The 21947-nt window shown below is 36.6% G+C and overlaps 1 protein-coding gene across 2 annotated transcripts in view; it reads left to right on the top strand.

The window, feature by feature from the left end:
- Positions 1-21947, top strand: part of LRFN2 (leucine rich repeat and fibronectin type III domain containing 2) — a 4336860-nt gene that overhangs the window by 4088667 nt on the left and 226246 nt on the right. The gene's annotated exons all lie outside the window — the stretch shown is intronic.

Genomic DNA, 21947 nt, shown 5'->3' with positions numbered 1-21947 from the left:
GATGGGTGTTGCAGACCAAACGGTATTGCAGATAACTGACAGTTACAACATTTGGGTTGACTTTGTTTGGAGCCACGAGTCTTTGGTGTGGCATGAGTTGTTGGCTGTCTCCGTTACAGGAAGGGATTGGATTGGGTTTTGTGGGCTAGGCATGCTGTCCTTCTGGGTCAGGTTCACTGAGTTTAGGATCAGTGGGGAAGGAGGTGTTGGATTATTTATGTGGACTCTGTTTGCTTTGCTTTGAGCTCTGGAGTTGTGCCTTGCATGATAGAATTTGTGTGCTGTGAGGTGTTGCTCCCATTTATGGGAAGGGATGGGGGTCTGTCAAGAGTTGGCATCACTTGTCTTGGGGCTGCGGCAGTTTCCTGGTTGCTTGAACTGTTTTCATTGATATGGTTGGCAGTGGATTTAAGTTTGGTTTTCTACAGGGCAGAGGAATGACCCAGAGGTGGCTTTCCAGCAGATTATTGAGAGTTGAAGGTGGAAGATAGTGACAAGCATTGGAGTTTTTGGATTTCATGCCCTTCACAACTTTCAAGGGGGTAAGGAACAAATCGTGTCCCTAGTTTTAAGCCTTTGTTCCCTCTTTATTGCATAGCTTCATCCAGAATTGTTGATGGTGTTTGTGAACTGTTGGAAGCTGGTGGATACTGGCTGTTGGCTGCATGCACATGGTGCATTTGGTATATCTTGGCCAATGGTATTTGTGCAGCATGAGTACTTTACACTGGACCGTAAATATTTCATATGGTGGGGTGATGTCAGAGACGTCAGAAAATTACATACATTTGAGTGTCATACTTCATACCCTTCAGAAAACCTAATTTAAATTTGTAATTCTATTAACCAGAGCTTGTGAAGGCAATAATTAGTGTTTCTATTTGGGTGGCTCGGTAGTGATTAAATGTGTTATGTATTTCAAATAATTTACATTTGTTTTGCCTTTGCAGATGGCACTTCCTAAGGGTTTCAGCTGGTAGATTGTTATGTAAGGAGGTCATAGATGGTATCAATGCAGTCTTTGTATCAGCTAGTGGTTCAAAGTAGGTGGTTTCATCAGGTGATGGTGTGGCTGTAAAATGGTTGCGACTGGTAGAGCATCATGGGTGAGGTCACAGGTAGTGATACAATTGAGGGTTGAGTTGGGATGCTAACCTCATCATTCACAGCTTTGACTATTGCTGATAGTGAGGGCACTGTGTGGACAGGTGCATGGACTTAGGTGTGTTGCTTTTCTTTAGGTTAGTTTCCATGTAGGGACTGCAGTTTTGCTGTGGTAGTAGGGGTTGATCACTGGGCTATGAGGATTGAAGGTGCTAAATGATGACATTGTTTGAGTTTCAGCATTACAATCATTCAGATAGGTATGTGGGACTTTGTTGCTTTTGTACCCCTTTTGGTTTGTTGGAGGCTGTGTTTGGAAGGTGTCCAGGTTTTGGGCTTTTGTTCCCCATTTTGTAAGAATTTTGTCCAGACTTCTTTTAAGAAGTCGGGAGGTATGTTTTGAGCCTTTGTCTTTTCATGTTTGGATTTGTTCTTTGCTTCACAATGGTTTAGCTTCCATGGCTGTTTCTTGGCAATTAGTGGCTAAACGTTGATGACTGACTCACACATTTTATCTAGGTTTAAAGTGCTGAGAGGTAGCTGAGGTTTAACATTGGGATACCTTTTCCTAAAAACTGTGGCTTTGAGAAGTCTTGAGTAAAGTGGTAGGAAATTGTGGGGGGGGGGGTGTCGAACACATTTGGGTTATCATGCACTTTTCTGTGTGTGTGGGACACAATTTTGAGTTGAAGCCATATATCATGCAGGATAGGAAAAAGGGGTGGTAGGATGGGTCCTTGCTCTGTGGTCATGGAAGGGTAGAACTTGCTGGGATCAGGCTTTTGAGATGGCAGTAGAGTTTGGTTGAGTACACAGTATGTAGTCCAGCTGCTGCCTTCTTCTTAAAAGGGGGACACAGGGATGAGTCATACCATTTTTATCTGCACACATGCTGTAGAATATTCAGCTTTTGGTTCATAGTTTTGACACAATTTATAAGTTGTGGCATTGTAACAATACATGGCAGATTTAGAGATGAGTTGGCTTAGGGGCCAGTGCACTATGCTGTAATTGGCATGGTCCTGGGTTCAATACCTGGGAAGGGTGCAAATTTGACCACTTTTAGTGGGTTATTTGGTAATTTATCGGCATGTTGCTTTTGAGTTAATTCATAGGAATGATCCTCGGGGCAAACGAATAGGGTTGGTCATGGGGATTTGCATGTGTTTACAAATTTGACAGGAGGCTTTGGGTATGGGGCAGAATTTGTTGTAATCAAATGTGTCTGATATTTAGATGATTTACATTTCTCTTGCTTTACAGATGGTGGTGTTTATGCTGGGTTTCCTAGATGTCAGAGTGAGGTGTGCATTTTCTTTCCTTGCAGATGATGGTGTTATGTTGGGAGTTCTAGATGTCAGAGTCAGAGTGATGTGTAAGGCAATTACTCATGATCAGTGCAGAAGTCATAGCTGGTGGTCTGAAGCCAGCAGATATGGCAAAGGGCACAGTTTATATCAGCTGGTGGGCATGATGGAGATTCTGCCCACTGGAGTTGGATGGTAGAGAGGTTGCAGGTAGTGACTTCATTATAGGTGCTCATTTAGGCATGTAAGAGTGGTATGGTGCAAGATTACGTGGGGCGTCAGATATACTTGAGATAAATTAAGGGCATGGTGTCATAGCTATTTAGTCAACATTAAGAGGATTTGGGGGTAGATCCTAGGTGGGCAGAATTAACAGCTGAATTTGGGTTGTTTTTTGGGATTGGTGGGTAATGAGGTTTCCGGTTCTTTAATATGGTAGTACGCAATTAGGCATTTTGGATTTGGGTGGAGCTTTAGGGGTGCATTTGCTGTTATCTCTTCAAGTTATTGGTTGGTATTAGGATCATGATCTGGTGATAAGATGTTGATATTGTTCATAGGGCATGGTAGGTGTTGGTAATGTTTCTTACTAGTTTAAGGTTTAGACAGAGTATTACATGAACCATTTTGTTTATGCTTGAGGGAATTTTCTAGGTAGGGTTTGGAAGCATGGTAGGCTTATATTCTTCTACTTTGTGTCATGGATAGGGTTTTAGCCAGGAGGGGCATTAGGAGGTACTGTCAGCAAAAGGAGGATGATTTTAAGTGCTGTGCTGTATGTGTAGTTTTATTGGCCATGGGTTAATGTTTGGTGGCACAGTTGGCTGGTAATGTCTTTTAAATCATTGAGGCTTACATTGGCTGTGAGATAAGGATTATTTAGTTCCGGTGTAGTGGGTATACTGGGTTATGAATTTGTTGTTTGTCACACTGGATTTAAGAAAGGGATCAGTGGTTTGTTTTCAGTTGTTTGGTTAACTGGCTATTTTATTATGAGATAGGGCTTTAGGAGGTGATGATACGGATCCATTTTAGTTAGTGAAAATGGAGTACACTGAATGATGTTGACCTGCTGAATTAATGGTGGTTAGGTTGCTGAAAGTTTATCAGAAAGAGGGGGAACAGCCTTGTTAGTCTGTTGGGTGGAGATGATGGACAGGTGTGCCCTCTTCTGTTCTCTTTCTGGGTTTGGATGATCATTCCGATGGATTAGGAAAGGAAATGAGTATTGAAGGGGGCTAGATAAATAAGAAACCAGGGTAAGGATGCTGCTTATTTGTTTCGATGTTAATTCAGTAAGTGATAAAAAAGTGAGTAACGGGATGCTACTTCATAAGTTAAATAAGTGAGATGTGCAATTCAATAAATGGTAAATGAAGTGAGTAGTGGGACGCTGCTTCATAAGTAAGTGAGTTGGAAGTATGGATGCTGCTTACTGGGTCAGAATGAGTAATGTCACGCTGTCCTGATTAATATTACATGGATGTGGATGTTGGAATTCAATCAGCTATATTGTGTTTCATTTGTAATCAATAATTATTAGATAACAAAGTTATGTTTATGAAAGTTTAATAAAGGTCATCAAATATCATTCAGTGTGATATTTGTATTGAAGGGGACCAGGACAAATAAATATTTTTCTAAAATAATATATATGTCTTCATATTGAAAGTTTATCCAAATGTCAGTCTTCTTTATTTAAAACATGTTACTTCCCAATTGTTTTTGTGATACATAAAGGTCAGAGTACCTTGGCTGAATTTTTTATGGTGGAGCATTTGCCCCATTACTCCATGTAGAGTTTTAATTATGCCATCTGGTAATTTTAGTTGTAATATTAGAAATCCAGAACTCCTAATGTTTAGTCAAATATGGGTATTTTTTTTTTTTTTTTTTTTTTTACAAATGGAACAAAGTGTTAGATCAGGCCTTTGCAGATGTTACAATTGTTACAAATGTTACATATATTCTGTACATGGTGGAATATGATTAATTCTTTAAGTGCATTACAAAATGGGAGCTCATACAGGTAAACAGCCTTTGAAAGCTTTCATAGCACTTAAACCTACTGTCATCTTGCATTTATGATCCTTGTACCTATTGACTATTAATTAATCTTTTAGCTATATATTGGTGATCCTTATAAGAATTAGACCCACTTGGCTGATCTTAATAACCAATAGACTTGGATACCTTCTATTTCCAGTATCAGAGCACCTGGTGTTTTTAGGAAATCTAAAAACTGCCAAGTATTCACAAATAACATGCATGAAACAATCAAGGAGAGGTATAGGTATCTGCACATTGTGGAAGTAGGCCTGTCACCAAAAAAGATGGACTGTGAGCAACATATATTAGTTCATATATCTCTGCACAGACATACCAAAGTTATGCTATGGTTCTCAAAAAAAAATCACTTCCTAGTCGGCCTAGACCAGGAAGATAAAGTCTTAGTAGATTTACAAGCATGACACCATCACTAAAAAACAGGAAAGAGTCAAGAGGCTGCAGCTTGTAATTAATTTACTACAACTAGAATCAAATGTAGAAATATAAATGTCCTAGTAATTGGCGATTCCATTCTCAGGCACCCTAAAGCCATGTTTTGAGGTGGGGCAAGGACAGGGTGACAGTTATTCACATCTTCATCATCAGAATGTGAGATGTTACAAGATCTTTTCAGTCCCATACACTGGGCAAATATGAGCATGACCTCATGGCAGCCCTAGTGAGTATGAATGACTTGAAATGCTCAAGCATGTGGGTCATGCAGAGAGATATGTTGCTCTGTGTGTGCAAGTGTCAAATGCAGGTAGGAAAATAGTACTTATAGGAATTCTGCTTTCACAAAGAAATAACTCCATACGTAGAATAAATGATATTTAACAACTGGCTAAACAGTTGCTGTCATTCAAGGGGGGATCAAATGCATATCAGCATGAGATGAGATGATTGATAGTCCAGCTTGATTTATTGGAAATGGTGTGCACCTTGCATTCCAAGGTTTCTGCATACTTGCCACTTGCAAAAACAATTGCTGCCCCCTTGGTGCCTCTTTTAGGAAAAGTCTATCTAATGCATATTCCAGCCTAGCTGACAATAGTGCACTAACTAACCTAAATTCAAATACAAATTAAAGGATGTTCATCGTAATGCCAGAAGTCTTTATAATAAATTGCATGACCTTGAGTAATGTCTCTACCTTAAACATTTTCAAGTCCATGTAGTAAATGAGACTTGTCTTAAGCATAAAGGCAGAACTCCCTCTATACATAAGCTATGTCTGTTTCATAAATTCATATCTGAAGAATATTGTGGGGGCAATATGCCTAGGCAGATGCCAAGGGACCCACAAAATAACTCACTCTACCTTAGCCTGAAAAAATCAAATTATCAATGGTAATCTGCTATGGGACACCTTGTATGGTCTCAGATGACCACAATGGATTGCTAAAAGTGCTTGAGGAACTACTTTTTACTAAAACCTCCATTATAATCAGGATTGTAACTACCCTTCAATTAATCAGAAGATATATATCTCAAAAGTTGTGTATGCCCAAATATTTTTTAGACCCAGTACTCAAAAACTCACTGGAGCAGATAGTCATTGTGCAACCCAAAGGTCAAAATATTTAGGACCTGGTCCTACTTAACATAGACTCTACATCCCTGATAAACCCACACATGTAACCTTCCATGTCAAAATCACTAAAATTCCTGCATCCAATAATTCTGAATTCAGGAATTTTAAAGATGCAAATCTTATAAAACTTTGTTATTTATTATTAAATTTCACATATAGCATCACTGGCCTCAGCTGTGAGACAGCTGCTATCTATACCAGTGAATTCTATGCCCATATAAATAAGTATCTAGACCTGACTGCCCCTAATAGAACAAAATCCAAGGTTAAACCACCTTTATGGCCCACTAGTGAAAACAAATTCTATAAAAAAAAAAAACATACAGTTGACAAAAAACTCTTCATGTCAAAGATCACATTAAAATTCTCAACAAGAAGCTAAAATCTACTACCAGGGCTAGCAGGACAAACCACAACACAAAATTATCATCTGAAGCAAGAGCAAATTATTTTTCCTTCTTTAGTTATATTACAAAACTAACAAACACTCAGCAGTGTTTTGAACTAATTCATAATGGCATCGCCCACTCTATCCAAACTGAAACTGTGAGTATACTTGCAGACAAATTTAAAGCAAATGTTATGTCTGGAGACAATTATCCCTTCTCTGTCAATTCCCGCATGTCTTTCATCTTCTGACATCATAAAGTATCATGTGCTGAAGGGACTTTCTAAGATCACAAACACTACTTCCATGGGACCTGTTAATTTAATGCTTTATAAACAGTAGTAAACACACCCTTATTAAACCCCTTTTTAAACTTAGTATAAGCCGATATACAGGGCATGTCCTTGAAATGCGATGAACTGAAATTGTGATGCCCTAGCAAAAGTGTGACTGTACCACAAACCCCAGGAAATATCATCCCATTAACCTGACTAGTCTGATTTACAAAGCCATGGAACATATCATACTTGGCCTCAATAAATTCTGTATCAAAAGCATCAATAAGCTCAGTATCAAAAGGTTTAGTAAATAAGGTGGGTGCCTTAAATATTGATTATTACATGGTGAGGTGCATAGCAAACTGGCCAGAAGACACAACCTAAATTATCAAAGTGGTAAATTATTTGTTTATAAGTATGACAGTAACTCATTGTATCCCACAGGGCTCAGTGTAGGAGCCCCACTGTAACTAGTTGTATCTCACAGGACTCAGTGTAGGGGCCCCACTGTAATTAGTTGTATCCCACAGGGCTCAGTGTCAGGGCCCCACCCTTTTGTCACCTAATTTTTGTGAGCACCAGACTAAAAACTAGGACCTTTAAGTAACTAAGTTAACAGATAATTGCAAACTGTACATTATTATCAACTCTCCCTGTGATATCTTCTCATTACAGCAGGATCTTACCATTTTTATAAAGTGGTATACTGAAAAAAGGTTAAAATTAAATGCAAAGGTTTGGAGTTTTTCTCATTTGGGCAACAGTGTTTTCAATAAAAATACAACATAGCTAATATCCCTCTCCAATGTGACAATGTAGTTAGGTGTCTTGGAAAAAGAATTGATAATTCCATTTTAGATGACCATCATGTAGCTACTGTATCATGGAATCACAGGACTCAAAAGAAGTTACAGGCTGCTAAGTCATGTGATCGTTATGCCTTGGCAGTCTGATGGAGAGATAGACCAATCAAGCCTGAGGAGAATTTATACATTCCCATGGAACTTTCATGGTTCTGTTTAAAGGAAGATAACTGTATCACATTGTTTTAGTTACAGGGGAGCATATTACAGAGGTGTGGGATATGCTGAGTAGGATTTATTTCTGGCAATTCCAGCAACAATGGCCTTGAGTTGTTCCACAAATGCCATAATGAAAGAAACAGATTTTGACACACAAAAAGATTGAGATGTTATGTGTGTTTATGGAATTGGTGTTATTTCTGTTTATATTCTGAATGTGAATATTGCAAGTAGATTCAAAGCATAGCAATGGGGGCTGTCACTGTGCCTGTTTCTGCTAACATTGTGCTGTGGTGGTGGAAAACTAATTTAGTTTTTCCTCTTGTTACAGTCAATACATTTTTTCATTTTTTAGGTTTTTGGATGACATATTTATCATGTGGCATGGAGCAATTGACATGTTACATCAATGTGTTTTTTTTTAACAAAACTGAATCATTTTTGGAATTTACTATTGAATTTAGTGATATATGTTTAAACTAGTTAGATGTGATTGTCACTAAAATGTGAGATAAAAACCTCAGAGTCTTACATTTCTAAAAAGGCAACCATTATCCATTTTTTTTTTGTTTTGTTTTGTTTTGTTTTTTTCATTTTCAAGCATTCATCCGTTCTGGGAAAATAAAAAAAAAAACAATTAAAGATCAAATGGTTAGATTTTCTACATTGGTGTCAGAGGAAAGTATTTTTAAGAAAGAAATGAAAAAATAAAAAGCATGTTTTATGATAGGGGATTCTCAAAGGACATGGTTGACAGTATTGGTGAGGAAGTTTTTTTTCAATAAAAAATGGTGCAATATCCCCAAATATAAAAACATCCAGAGACAATACAAGTTAGATGGTCTGACTACAGCGAATTATGCAAAGTAATAGTTTTGCCCTGTCAAGCATGTTTCAATGAAATTAGAGATATTTTGAATAAAAACTGGACAGGGATTTTTAAAATGTTTGGTTTAGAAAAGAAATTGGGTACAAATCCAAATATAGTGTTTAGAAAGAGTAAGAACATTAAATCTTATTTTGACAGCAGTAACATAAATGGCACTAATCAGCATAATAGAAGAGGGATGGTATAATGCAAGACATGTACTTTCTGTAGATTCATTAATGATAGTGTTAAAGTTATTATTGGAAAAATACCCAGAAGCTATAACAAATAATGAGAAATGTAATTGTGGAATGTCAGGGGTGGTCTAAGTAGCCACATGCACAACATGCCCCATCTTTAATATAGGTAAGAAACATCACATCCTATGAAAAAGGATTTATCAACATTTATATCTTATAAAAAGTATGATAGAAGCAATGCATTAAACATTCACTCTGATGTTTGTACAGATTTTAGTTTTCTTTTAATTTTTAAAAAGGTGTATGAAAATGTTAGAGGAAGTATGTGGACCATTTTTTTGAATCCCGTGTACTATTTTTGCAGATGTTACTAGTTGCCCCAAAAAGCCCAAGTTTCAATGAAAGGATCTCTATACAAAGCGTTTCATAGATGCGAGCTGATAAAATGTAAAGGTGTAACATCATAATATTATTTTAATGTATAGTTTTGTTCTTAAATTTCCAGCAAATTGTTTGGTATGTATTGATGCAACTGTATATGTATTTTTTAGTGTCTTAATATTTTCAGATTGTGAATATTTTAGAGTGATATTATTTATTGGGAAATTAATTATTTTTTTAATTATGGTTTTACTTGGTGGGTGTGCTTTATAAATAATGTGAAGTTATGTCAATATTATTCTGATGAATTTCTGGGTTATATGCAATGAAGGCAATAAACAGTTTTATTAAAGTTGGGTACTGAGTACTGTGTTTTTATGTTTTTTTAATCAAATAGCTCTGCTAACTCCTGGACAAGATAACTAAATCTTCACCAACACACAAATGAAGGAATGACACATTTATTACACAATACCTGCTTCATTTCTGGAACAATCTTCCCTAGTAACTTAAACAAGATGACATACTATAATCCTTTAAATCTATCCCTGATGGCTAGGTGGGTACCCATAAATTTGCCTCTAAATTGACCTGTTTCCTCTTTTTGAGAATGGGTATTACAGCATAAGAGAAGATGTTGACTAGATGAATAAACTCTTGACTCATCTGCTTTCAAAACTCCTTTGATCATACCAACCTGTGTAAAAGTTTCTACTAATCTTTGGAATTGTACTCAGAATTATAGGAAGTTGTTCTTTTTTGAAATGATTTATATGTCATCTACTTCACATGAACTTTCTGACTTTGTTAATATTAACATGAATGAAAGTGCATTTGAACATTTTTGTTTTTATAATGTATTTTTTAAACTGGATTTTACAATGTATTTTATAAACCAGAATTTGTCTTTTATCTTTTCATTAAAAGATTATAAGAAACTATGGAATCAGTATAATGACAGTGGCATTTTATGTGAATTTTAGAAACTGACAAACCATAATTTTTAAAAGGTGTCCATATCATTTCTTTTCACTGTAATAGACATTAAACTAATAAGACAAATGTAAAGTAATTTTGTGAATTTGCACCTAAAAGTGGTAATTTTATTCTTTTATAATGTTTGTCCGTATGTTTTTTCATCACTATCACCTCACTCAGTGGGGCCTAGGCTAAGAAACTAATTTTGAATAAGAGACCACTCATTGCTTTCCTTTTAAATGTAATTAATTAATTAATTAATTTAAATGTAATAAATTGCATTAACATTATGTTTTTGATTAAAAGTCAGTGATTCAGCTGCTCTTATGAAATTTGAAACAAAAAACGAAGTCTACATATGTGTTATAGGAAATATTCTTATTCACTAAAACATTTCCGACAACAGATTTAAACAGTTTTGAGTATACTGCCCTTGGCATATATGGAGAAAAATAGGCAACAACAACATGTAGTCTGAAGATACTCCTCACATTTTGAAAAACAAATTGTAAAAACATCAACAACAGATGACATAAACCTAACTATAAAGATATACCATGGGATTCAGAAAGGAAAACTATAAGCAGGAAGCCTTACCCCCAGCAGTTTTCCCCCTCATGGTAATACTTTCTGATTCATAGACTGCACTATTGTTGATGCGTCCTGCTAGTGGGAGCATCAGCATGGATGGTGGTCCTATTCGCTGAGCTCCATGGTAATGAGACAATCTAGTGGAGCAGCTAATGATAACTATCTATGTGCTCTCCTCCAGGAATACCTAATGTTACCAATTTGTACTGCACAATCAACTGGCTACATAAATTTCCACAGTGGAGGAAAATTTGATGCCATCAAAAGATGGCACTCACCTATTGACTTTAATGGTAATCACATTGCAAGTAAGTTCAGCAAAGTTCAGCAAAGAGATGGGGGTGAGGATGAATTACTGTGTGCATGTCTGTATTTGCATGAATGGAGCTGGATGAATGCATGCATGTGAATGTGTGTCTGCCTGGATGGTTAAACTACAAAGCTTACATAGGAAATAGAATGAGAATGTATCTATGTCGGAGCATGAGTGTGGATTTTTCTGAGAGTGCAGCAAGTTGGGGAGGTTGCTGATTTTGGGTGTTTGTATGTTGGGAGGATTGTTAGGAGGGTTTAAGTGTGTGTGTGTGTGTGTGTGTGTGTGTGTGTGTGTGTGTGTGTGTGTGTGTGTGTGTGTGTGTGTGTGTGTGTGTGCGTGTGTGTGTGTGTGTGTGTGTGTGTGTGTGTGTGTGTGTTCATGTGTGTGTGCATGTGTCTGTGTATCTGTGAATGTGTGTCTGTGAATGTAAGGTGGTGTCTTAGCAAAGCTATATATGGGTTGCAACTGTAAACACTACTGACAACACAGGTTTGACAGCACTGGTAGTAAAAATAGCACTATTCAGAGATACGCTAATGAGCTGATTACGTGGTGTTCCACATTGCAGTCGTGATTGTCTTTTAATTATATTTTCTCTAAGTTACATCAATTTACCTAACTGCAGCAGGCAATTTATATGGGTACTGAGATTCTTTCAGAGTCATGACCATTATTCAACTGAAGCAATCTTAAAGTGACTAATCTATTAATTGTAGCTAAACATGTATTTTCTCTAATAAATTTGAAGTCTAAATATAAACATATTTTTCAAATGAAATTATTTTTGACACAAATACATTAGTAATCACAAAACAAGTATTGTATTCCCTTACATGTATCCCAGTCACTGCAGAAGAGACCTGATTTATTCTCAACACTTAAGAGGTTGCATTCAATATATATATATATATATATATATTTATATATATGTATATATACATATATATGTAGAATTTATAACACACATACACACACACACACACACACACACACACACATATATATATATATATATATATATATATATATATATATATATATATATATATATATGAGTGTGTGTCAAAGAAAGGGTTAAATTATTATTCTCCTTCTAATTGGCTTGCGTAGCTCCTTAATAATAACAATAATAATAATTATTATTATTAATAATAATGCTTTAATACATTTTCAGTAATGAAAATAATAGCCACAGAACTTTTTATGGCAAATAAGATGAAATGTAAAAATAATGCACAACGGCAATGCTGACAGAAAGCAAATCCTTGTTCTTTACGACCATAAGTATAATACATTTCCAGTCTATACTTTTGCTGGAAAGCATTGTACATCATGTTGTTATGAGAAATTAAGGTACTGAGAAGTTTTTCAAATTATGCTTGGCAGGTTGTACCAAAATCACACATCAATACTGGTAGTGGTTTCAGCAGAACATTATGTATGGGGGTTTGTAATAATATACCATGTATAATGAGTTGTTTTAATAAGCTTCATAGAATATAAAGTTAATTAAATTTCAGATAGTAAGTGCTTATAATGACCACATATTATAACATGAAAAATCACTCTTTACATTTTCCGTGGCAGATCTGTGATAATATATTCAGATGGTAGATAATTAATAACTGTTGTTTTATATTAACATGCTATTCCTTTATATCTGTAGTAATTAATATTATGCAAAGTGAACACACTGTCAAAGGCACTATCACAAGATGAACCATGAGTTAAGGAAATGATTGTGCCTTGTTTAATTGTAGACTTATCAGAACCTAATCAGGCATGGATCTTAATTAAGGCCAAACATTCTCAAAATTGTTCAACATGTTTTGGTTTTGTAATCTATTTTGTAATCAGGTAATCTGATTTTATTTTACATTTGTTTTTATTTTGTGTTATTCTATCAGACGACAGTGGTAATTAATGTTATGCTACAAATCGTCAGTAGCAGACTATGTAGTAACACATGAAGTCTTGTAATTTATTAAACATGCAACTGAATAAGTTGATATTTATATAATACTCAATTTCTTCACAGTCAGAGTAGGACTAATGTTTTAGTCTACATATCCAACATTATACTTTCAACTTCAAAGAGAAGTAGAAAATGTTTTAGCTTAAAATAATACATATTATAGAATTATATGCATTTTAAGATATATAGTCTTAGAGGAAGTACAAATGTATCTCAATAATTACAGGTGTGTGTGTGTGTGTGTGTGTGTGTGTGTGTGTGTGTGTGTGTGTGTGTGTGTGTGTGTGTGTGTGTGTGTATGCATGTGCATCTGATTTAAGTGCATTATATAACTCTAATCAGTCTGGCACAAAGAAATGTATAAAGAGAAAGAATTACTGGAACACAAGCATTCACAGCACAAGTCATAGCACATGTGAACTTTGTTTGCTGTATACTAGCAAGCAATCTCAATTCTGGTGCGCTAGACCATTCCACAAACAAAAATGTTTTTTTATAACCAGTGACTCTGTAGTAACACACAAAGATTCCACACTCACCATGTTGGGCATAAATGGGGTGACACTGGAATATCTTTCATCTGTAGGGATGTCAAATATCTAAAAGGCCTCAAAAATAAATAGATAAATATAACACATACAGCCACACATCCCCCACACACACAACATGCAAATAAAATACATTAACACACATACCCTATGCTAAAACACTCCCATACAGCACAAACACTGCCACCTCATCTTTGTCCAGCATAGTTAGTTGGCAGTATTTGTGTTACAGAGTTACCAATAACAAAAAACAAAATGTGCTAGTGTACTATAATTAATTCTCTGTCTCCTGGTAATGCTTTGTTAGCTCATTAACACCCCTGTGATGTGGAATGTCATGCCTATAGTAGCCTACGCACACTGTTACATTCCAAAGTACTTTCTGGGAAGTCACCTTAAAAACATAATTCAAAGAAATGCAGATACTTTATGAACAATAACATCTATTGAAAAGGTACAAACAGCAATGCTATCTGTGACAAGTATCCTTGCATCGATAACAGTCAGTACAGTCACATTTTTTACATCAGTGCTACAATATATTGTTATAAATACAATACCAGAATGATATTATTATCTAATATTTCACAAACTGCCATATCTTGAAAACTGCATAGCTTACATGTATTTTTTTCAACTTACTTTTGTTAGCCAAACATAAGCTTTCACATAACAGCAAAAAGTTCCTCTCTATGTGCAAGCTTAAAAAGATAGTTACAGAAAATGAAGAATTATGTTTATTTGTATAACTGGCAATATAAATAACCATGATTATCTCTCGAGATGTGCAACTTTGTGTGCAAATATTAATAGTTTTTTTCAACATCTACAGCTTCATCTGAGTCATGCAATAAATAGTTTGTAAGTCGCCCAGTTTTAAAATATTAAGTACATATGATAATTACTAGAAAATATCAATATTTCCAGTGTAATATTCTATAATTGCACATTAACAATGTAGTTTTTATTCCACCAGGGTATTTCAAGTTATGTCCCTCAATACCATCTAGGTCTCTCAGTTATGAAAATATTAATGCAGATATGCAAATATGAATTATACTGGGAAATCCATCATTAATTTCTACACAGAACATCCAAAATTAACAGTCTTTGTATCTTTTTGTTAACAACACCTTGCACATTCTAATACTGTCTATTATTATTTTGTGACTCAATTAGTTAAGGATGAGACACCCAAAAATATCTGAATGCCATAATGGACTATGGGTGTTAACTGAAATAATATAAAAAAAGGAGATACAGGCTTGAGTGAATTAAATATAAGCTATTATGTCATGTCTTATTTGATTGTGACTTTTGCTGAGGGTGCATCCTTATGAGTCTAGGAGGCTTAGGTAAGATTTTCTTCAAAACATCAATATATGGCATTATATTATGTGCCGGGGCTGCTGCCCAGACTGGATGTGACAATAGGATGCTCACACTCTATGTTTTTTAGCTAACAGGATGCCTCCAGATAACGTAAGTATTTACACCTCTCATATTAGTTTAAGGCATGTTATAGTATGTAGTGCTTTTCAATTGGATTTTGTGCTGGGTCTATAGTAAGGTAGCCTGGTCTGTCTGATTTGGGAAACATACAGGGAGAATTAACATGAGATTATTTCATCAGCCAGAAGACTCTCTAGTGACTTAGAAGTTTGATGTTAATTTTCACTTGAGAACTGCTTTTGCTATGTTTTTATATTAAGAAGTTACAGGATCATCCATCTTGCGGCAAAAGGTGTTTACCTGGCCTCTTCAACTTGGGAAGCACTCCAGAGAGTTAAAAGTGTAGTTGTTTATTGGCAGGAGTGCACAGCAGTTAGTTTTTTGCTATTTTCTGTCTGCTATAAATTAAGGGTATTTGTGTGGAGCTGTTTTTAGTGCAGTAGCAGTTAGCACTACCCTAGATAAAAGCAACCTGATAAGGCTATTACCATAAACTCTCAGTTAACCGGCACCCATGGGGATTGGTAGATTCTGGATAACTATAGTTTCTGATTGCTTGAGAGTTACTATTAAAATAGGCCTGACTAATACTGTACCCTATACTGTTTGTTTGGTTTGACTTGTTCTTAGGTTGGGGGGAGAGGAAATGTATTCCTATCGTCCTTTTTAAAACTCTAAAAACATAAGGTATGTTTCTGCGGTGGGGGGGGGGGCAGAAAGTGCAACACATGAAAATGTACTGTATTTCTTAGGGGTTTTTTTCTGGTTGCTTGAGTTCTGCTTAACTGAGAGTTTACTGTACTTTGAACTACATGGAGCTAAGCTTAGTGCATCAAACGGCACTAATATCAGATCATATCACTATCTAACATCTAGTTTTAACCCTAGACACCACCCAAGTGACCCGTGTAAATCCATGTCCCTAAACCATAATAGCCCAACACTAATACAGGCCCTGTCAACATGGATTTGCAATTTACTAATGCCTCTGTAGCTTGCTAGATATGGACTTCCTGAGACAATGTAATTATCTCAAGTACTCAAAGAACCTTTCTAGTACTTAAAAAATCAAAATTATCTGAGAAATATATATACATAACTTTCTTGGAAGCAAAAATCTCACAAACAAGGCTATCAAGAACAAACACGCTACATCCTTCACACATACCATTCACCACACAAACGTTCATATGCTGAGGTACTTAAAAATACATTTCATAAAATCAATGACCTTTTAAGCCGTCAAACAGCAACACCTAAAGCCATCAATCTACATGACTTATCCTCAGCAATCACTAAAGCACTTAGCACTTAGCAAAAGCAACGAGCAACATGACATTTAAGTCCACACCCAATGAGCTTTCATGAGCAATGTCCATAAGGCAAGCAAGGACTTTAACTACTACTCGTGTCATAGGGTATTATATTGCACAACCCACAGATGCCCCTCTCACCATGCTTGGCAAGAAGAAGATAAAAGTTGTCTATGTAGAATTAGGATATATGACATTACACACATTTTTTTTATTTTATTGATCTATTTAACATTTGTTTACCAGGAAAGTCCAACTTGGAACAAAGCCAATTTTCAGCAGAAGCCCAGGGAGAAAAACTCCAGATGCATGTCTTTATAATGTGGGAGGAAACCCACATGAATGACATGCAGACTCCACACAGAAGGCAGCCCAGCCAAGAATCAAACCAGAACACCTCTGGCTGTCAGGTGACAACACTACCACTGCACCACTATACCATCCAGAGAGTGTGCACTCCAGCCAGATAGATCGTCTCAATCATGGGACCCCCCCCCCCCATTCCACATCCTTATTGGTGTGGTCAGACCACAAAGCTGTCAACATTGAAATGAAATCAACCCAGACAAAAAAAATAATTAAACCTTTAACAGTTAGGAATTACTCTAGAGTAAATTACATCCTATTAAGTGACAATTTGTCAAAATTCACAGCTTCCCCCAAAACACAGCCAGTTATGCAAAATTATTTACAGAAATTCTGTCTAAATATGTAAATGGCTGCAATGAAGCTGTCATACCTGCATGAATACACAAAATGAACTGATACCTAAGGTAGTAATGGATGCACAATGCAATGAAAGTCAGCGCCCATGATAAAAACTCTTCTTTAATAGACTAAGAAGTACAGGTGAAACAATGATTTAGCGCTTTCATCCACATAAAAGTGACTTCATCAGAATGAAGCCCAGATCTAATGTCAGAAACAAACCTACTGGTGGACCCCTTACCTTAACAAGGTAAGCAAAAGAAAAAAATCATGACCAAAATCAGAAAGAGCAACTCTTACAGAGGCATGACAGTGCACTCATGCAGCGGTTGCATTGTCGCCTCACAGCAAGAGGTTCTCCTGTTTGATTTTCAGGCGGGGTGCCTTTTGTGTGGAATCTGCATGTCCTCCCTACATTCATGTGGGTTTCCTCCAGGTGCTACGGTTTCCTCCCAAATCACAAAGACATATATCAGGAACACCTTTCCCCAGGCCTCCGCTGAAAACTGGCGTTGTTCCAAGTTGGACTTTCCCAGTAAATAAATGTTAAATAAAATAAACAAGAGCTCTCTGATTCAACAAATCAAGAATCTAAGAGGTCTAATAAAGTCCTACAAGGCCAATTATGAGGTCAGGATAGCCTCCCATGCTAAGGGCAATCAAAGGCCTTCTTCAGTTACGAGAGCAGCCTTAAAGGTTAACACTAAGCAGTGTGTAGAACTGGAGGTAAATGGCACAACTTTCACCAACATGCCATGGCAAATGTACTGGCTGATAAATTCATCTCTAAATTTACCCCCCCCCCCATACACACACACACACAACCCTTGTCCCCTGTGAAATCCCTTACTATCAACAAGGAGCTGGCCCTCACTAAGGCCAAATTATTGTTTCAGTGGTTCTTGACAACATCCCTAATTGTTTCCTAAATAGGCTAAAGTATGGCCTAGTAGGACCATTTGAAGCACTGTTTAACTACAGTGTCAAACAGGTTACATACTAGGTGAATGGAGGGCTTCAATGGTCAGCCATTTTCATCAAGATGGACGATCAACTCACCCTGGGAACTACAACGCCATCAGTCTGACAAGTCTAATATGAAAACCATGGAATGAATTATGAAGGAAATGATCAACAAGGACATTGGCAACCTATTGACACTGGACCCATCCAAGTTTAGCTTTGTTAAGGAATGTTCTTGCCTACTCAACCTGGAAGACTTCTTCAAAATGATCATCAAGGATAAGGATTTGGGGAAAATGGTGCATACCTCCTCCCTTGACCTGGTCAGTGCATTCACTGTAATGCTACACTCAATTATTGTAAACAAACTCAGATCTAGGCATAAATCACTACATAACTCACTACATTGCTGGCTGACTAACAGATATGACCCAAAAAGTCTGGATCGGTAAGGCCACTCAATCCAGGAGACTTGTCACCAGCAGATATCCCAGAACTCCATTTTTCGAACCTCTCTTGTTTGGCATCTACTTCTTTGAAGAAAAGGCTAATATCAAAGGCTTCTGGCTCACTAAGTTTGCAGATGACTGTAAATTGGTAGCTATCACAGATTCCCTCCATGACTCCAACATCCTACAAGAGGGACTTACACAAACAAATAACTAGTGTCAAAGTCACTGATTAAAATTCAATGCAAAAAAATGTTTTATAGTTCCCTTTGGGAAAGTATCCTCCCAAGCTAATGACTCCATCAATAAAACACCCACTGACCTAATAGTTAGGGGTCTGGGAACATATGTAGACAGTAATCTGGCCTTCTATAAACAGGTACCCAAGATAGGAAGAAAAGCATTTTATGTTGCCCAACTCATAAGGCACGGTATGTCATCCAGGTACAAGGAAGTTATAGTACCACCATACTCAGCCCTTATCAGACCACTCACTGAGTACAATGCTCCATTGCCATGTACGACACCAGGCATTTGCAAAAGCTGGAATGCCGTCAAAGTTCCTAGCTAAGAGAATCCATGGTATGAATACCCATTCCTAAACAAATTACCTTAAGGCCCTATTAATGTACTCAGTGTCCTTCAGGTTACTGATAGGCGATCTATGTCTGTCATATAAGGCATCCTCAAATCCAGTTGTGATGGATCTCATGTACATCCACAAAACAAACAGCATCAGAAACACCAGCTCTAAGGACTTGAACTTTGCCTGTGACATAAATTGATCATATTGGGGAGAACAATATATGTCTTAAAGGATCCCCGCCTTATAGAATAAGTTTCCCATCTATATGAAGTGGAGTTCGTTCCTAACCATTTTCAAATAAATACTTGATCACTGCACTGGAAATCACAAATTCATTTCTGGTCTGACCCTAATGTCTCTGATGGACAGTGGACAATAGTAAGTAAATTAATGCCCAAGTAACATACCGCACCATATAGTTTGCAAGGGACTCGGATGACAAAACGGGGTCAGGTTGCATGGCAAGGCTTGTAAAGGCCCTGGTGGTGGTTAGCCTAATATAAAACTGTAAGTCTATAAATCAATGAACAAACACAGTTATTTGTTTTTTTTTTTTTTTTTTGATAAACTAACACACCACACCAAACACACTACCTAACAAATAAAAACCTAAATCAATGTTTTCCTTGTCAGGGGCTGTATCCCACCTACATCCAGCTACTTTAAACTGACTCCATTATCACACATCATTGAGGAAAGTGAATATTCTTAATCACCTCTGCACTCCAATCATACAAAACAACATGTACACACACACACGCACACACGCACACACACACGCACACGCGCACACACACACACACACACACACACACACACACACACACACACACACACACACACACACACAAAAAGCTGATCACTCAGATGGCCATGGAATTTCCCATTTGATGACCATTTTCCTGAAGACTGATCATCTGCAATTTTAATAAACAAAATGCTACCCATGCTGTATACTTTGTTTTCTGTACTGTATTTCCAATTTCTTCTTCATTTCAGGAATTAAATCAGACTGTTTTTGCACAATTTGTTTTTTTCTGCATTCCTTTTAAAACAATTTGAATATGTTCTTGTCCTTTTATTTTTCATTTATTTTAAAATAATTTTACCTATTAGCAATGCTTCTGATAACATAATTTGGAATGCATTACATTTGTATATGTATATGTCTATAGCTCTATGCCAAATGATAACGCAGGTCTACTAGAACAACAGGGTGAAGCCATAACTGGTGACTTCAGAAATGCCATATCTCATGTTCAGACAGTCCTAGTAATTTAGGTTAACTCATCAAAAGTGTGACTCATAAAATTCACCCCTATCTCCAAGTGCCGCAACTCCACATTCATCACACTTTGTAAGCAGTCATATTACTTGAGAGCAAATATTTCAAAAGTCTGACTTGTCAATTTTTCCTTTCTTTCTTAAAACAAGAATAGCCATGGATGATGTTTATATCAGTAAATGAAGTGGTGGGGGAAGCATCCTAAACTGGGCTATCAATAAACTCTGCAAAACTATAGGGTGTACCATTTTGGAAAGGAACAGACTAAGGAAGTCAAAATTTAATTTAGTTTGTCCTTGACAAATAGGTCGCCATACCTAATTGTATGCATGCATATAATGGACGAATTGCTGCAGGATAACAAGATGACAAATTGTGTTTCTCTATAATTACAGTGATCTCATTTCTGCTGGAGCACTGATATTAACTAGACTTAATCCACTTTAGTTATTTTGCCTAGTTAATTATCCCAGTCATCACTGAAATTTGGTACCCATGTTCTTCATACATTCTAGCTCAGTTGCATGCATGCATTTACCAGATTGTGTCTTGGTATTAATTTCTTTATCACTTATGCAGCCACCACTCTGCAGCTATCTCCAACAGGTGAGAAGCCTATTTCTCTACATTTCATTGGCACTGCAACTAATCAGAATAATCCGTAACTCAGAGGTATGCCCCACAATAGGGTTCCTACCTGTTACATCAATCACTAAGCTAGCCATTGTGAGCTTTACTTATTTGCACTGTTCTTACATTACTGTCAAATAGAAAATGGGATGGCTTTGATATTACAGAAGGTATAGATCTTACAATAGCCATTAAATTAGTGATCATATTTTACAGTCACAAATGTTGTGAACCATATTAAGAGAAAACAGCAGTTTTTGTTTTTATTTCTCTATACTAATTTCAACATTTGTTATTTTTCATTCATTGATATTTAAAATGTCTTGGTATATCATAGCGACATTTGCCAGCTTGTTAATTTGTTTTAGGGGGTGGAGTTGACGAAGCATGCAGAATTGTACATGCTAGGAGAGAATGAGCATGAGACGCAGTGTTCAGGGAACATGCATGAATCTGTGAATACAGACGTGTTCATTACATGTACAGGTGACAAAAGGCAGGCAAGGGAAGGAAGAAAGTTTCCCTGACATGACTCTTCTTTCTGGTTGGGAAGCAAACATTCCTTTGCAGTGTGTCACCAGTTGAGAAAAGGTTAGGTAGGACTCCCAAAAGAGCTACATCACTTGTGACTAATGACTCTCTTACTGCACCTTAACCTGTAAGTACATACATGGAAAGGATATGAGTGTGAAAGTATTAAGTAATTGTTAGTCATCTCCAGAACTCACTATGATATCATTTTGCTATGGGCAACAGATTGATGAGGAAGGACTGGATACAACTATCCACTTGTTTTATTTAATAAAAAAATATAAGTCAGTGTAAGTCACTAGCTAACCTGAGTTTTGCAGTCTATAGTCTTCTTTTCAGTTTCTGTGCCTCAGTCATGGGCTTCATAAGATGTATTACATTATGGACTTACTCATGTATTTCAAGACTGCATTTTACATATTGGACCGGAT

This window comes from Protopterus annectens, chromosome 1.part1 (assembly GCF_019279795.1).
Source record: "Protopterus annectens isolate FY-2018-M chromosome 1.part1, PAN1.0, whole genome shotgun sequence".
Lineage (NCBI taxonomy): Eukaryota > Metazoa > Chordata > Ceratodontiformes > Protopteridae > Protopterus > Protopterus annectens.
Note: the sequence above shows the minus strand (reverse complement) of the source record. Positions and strands in the feature narration are given on the sequence as shown.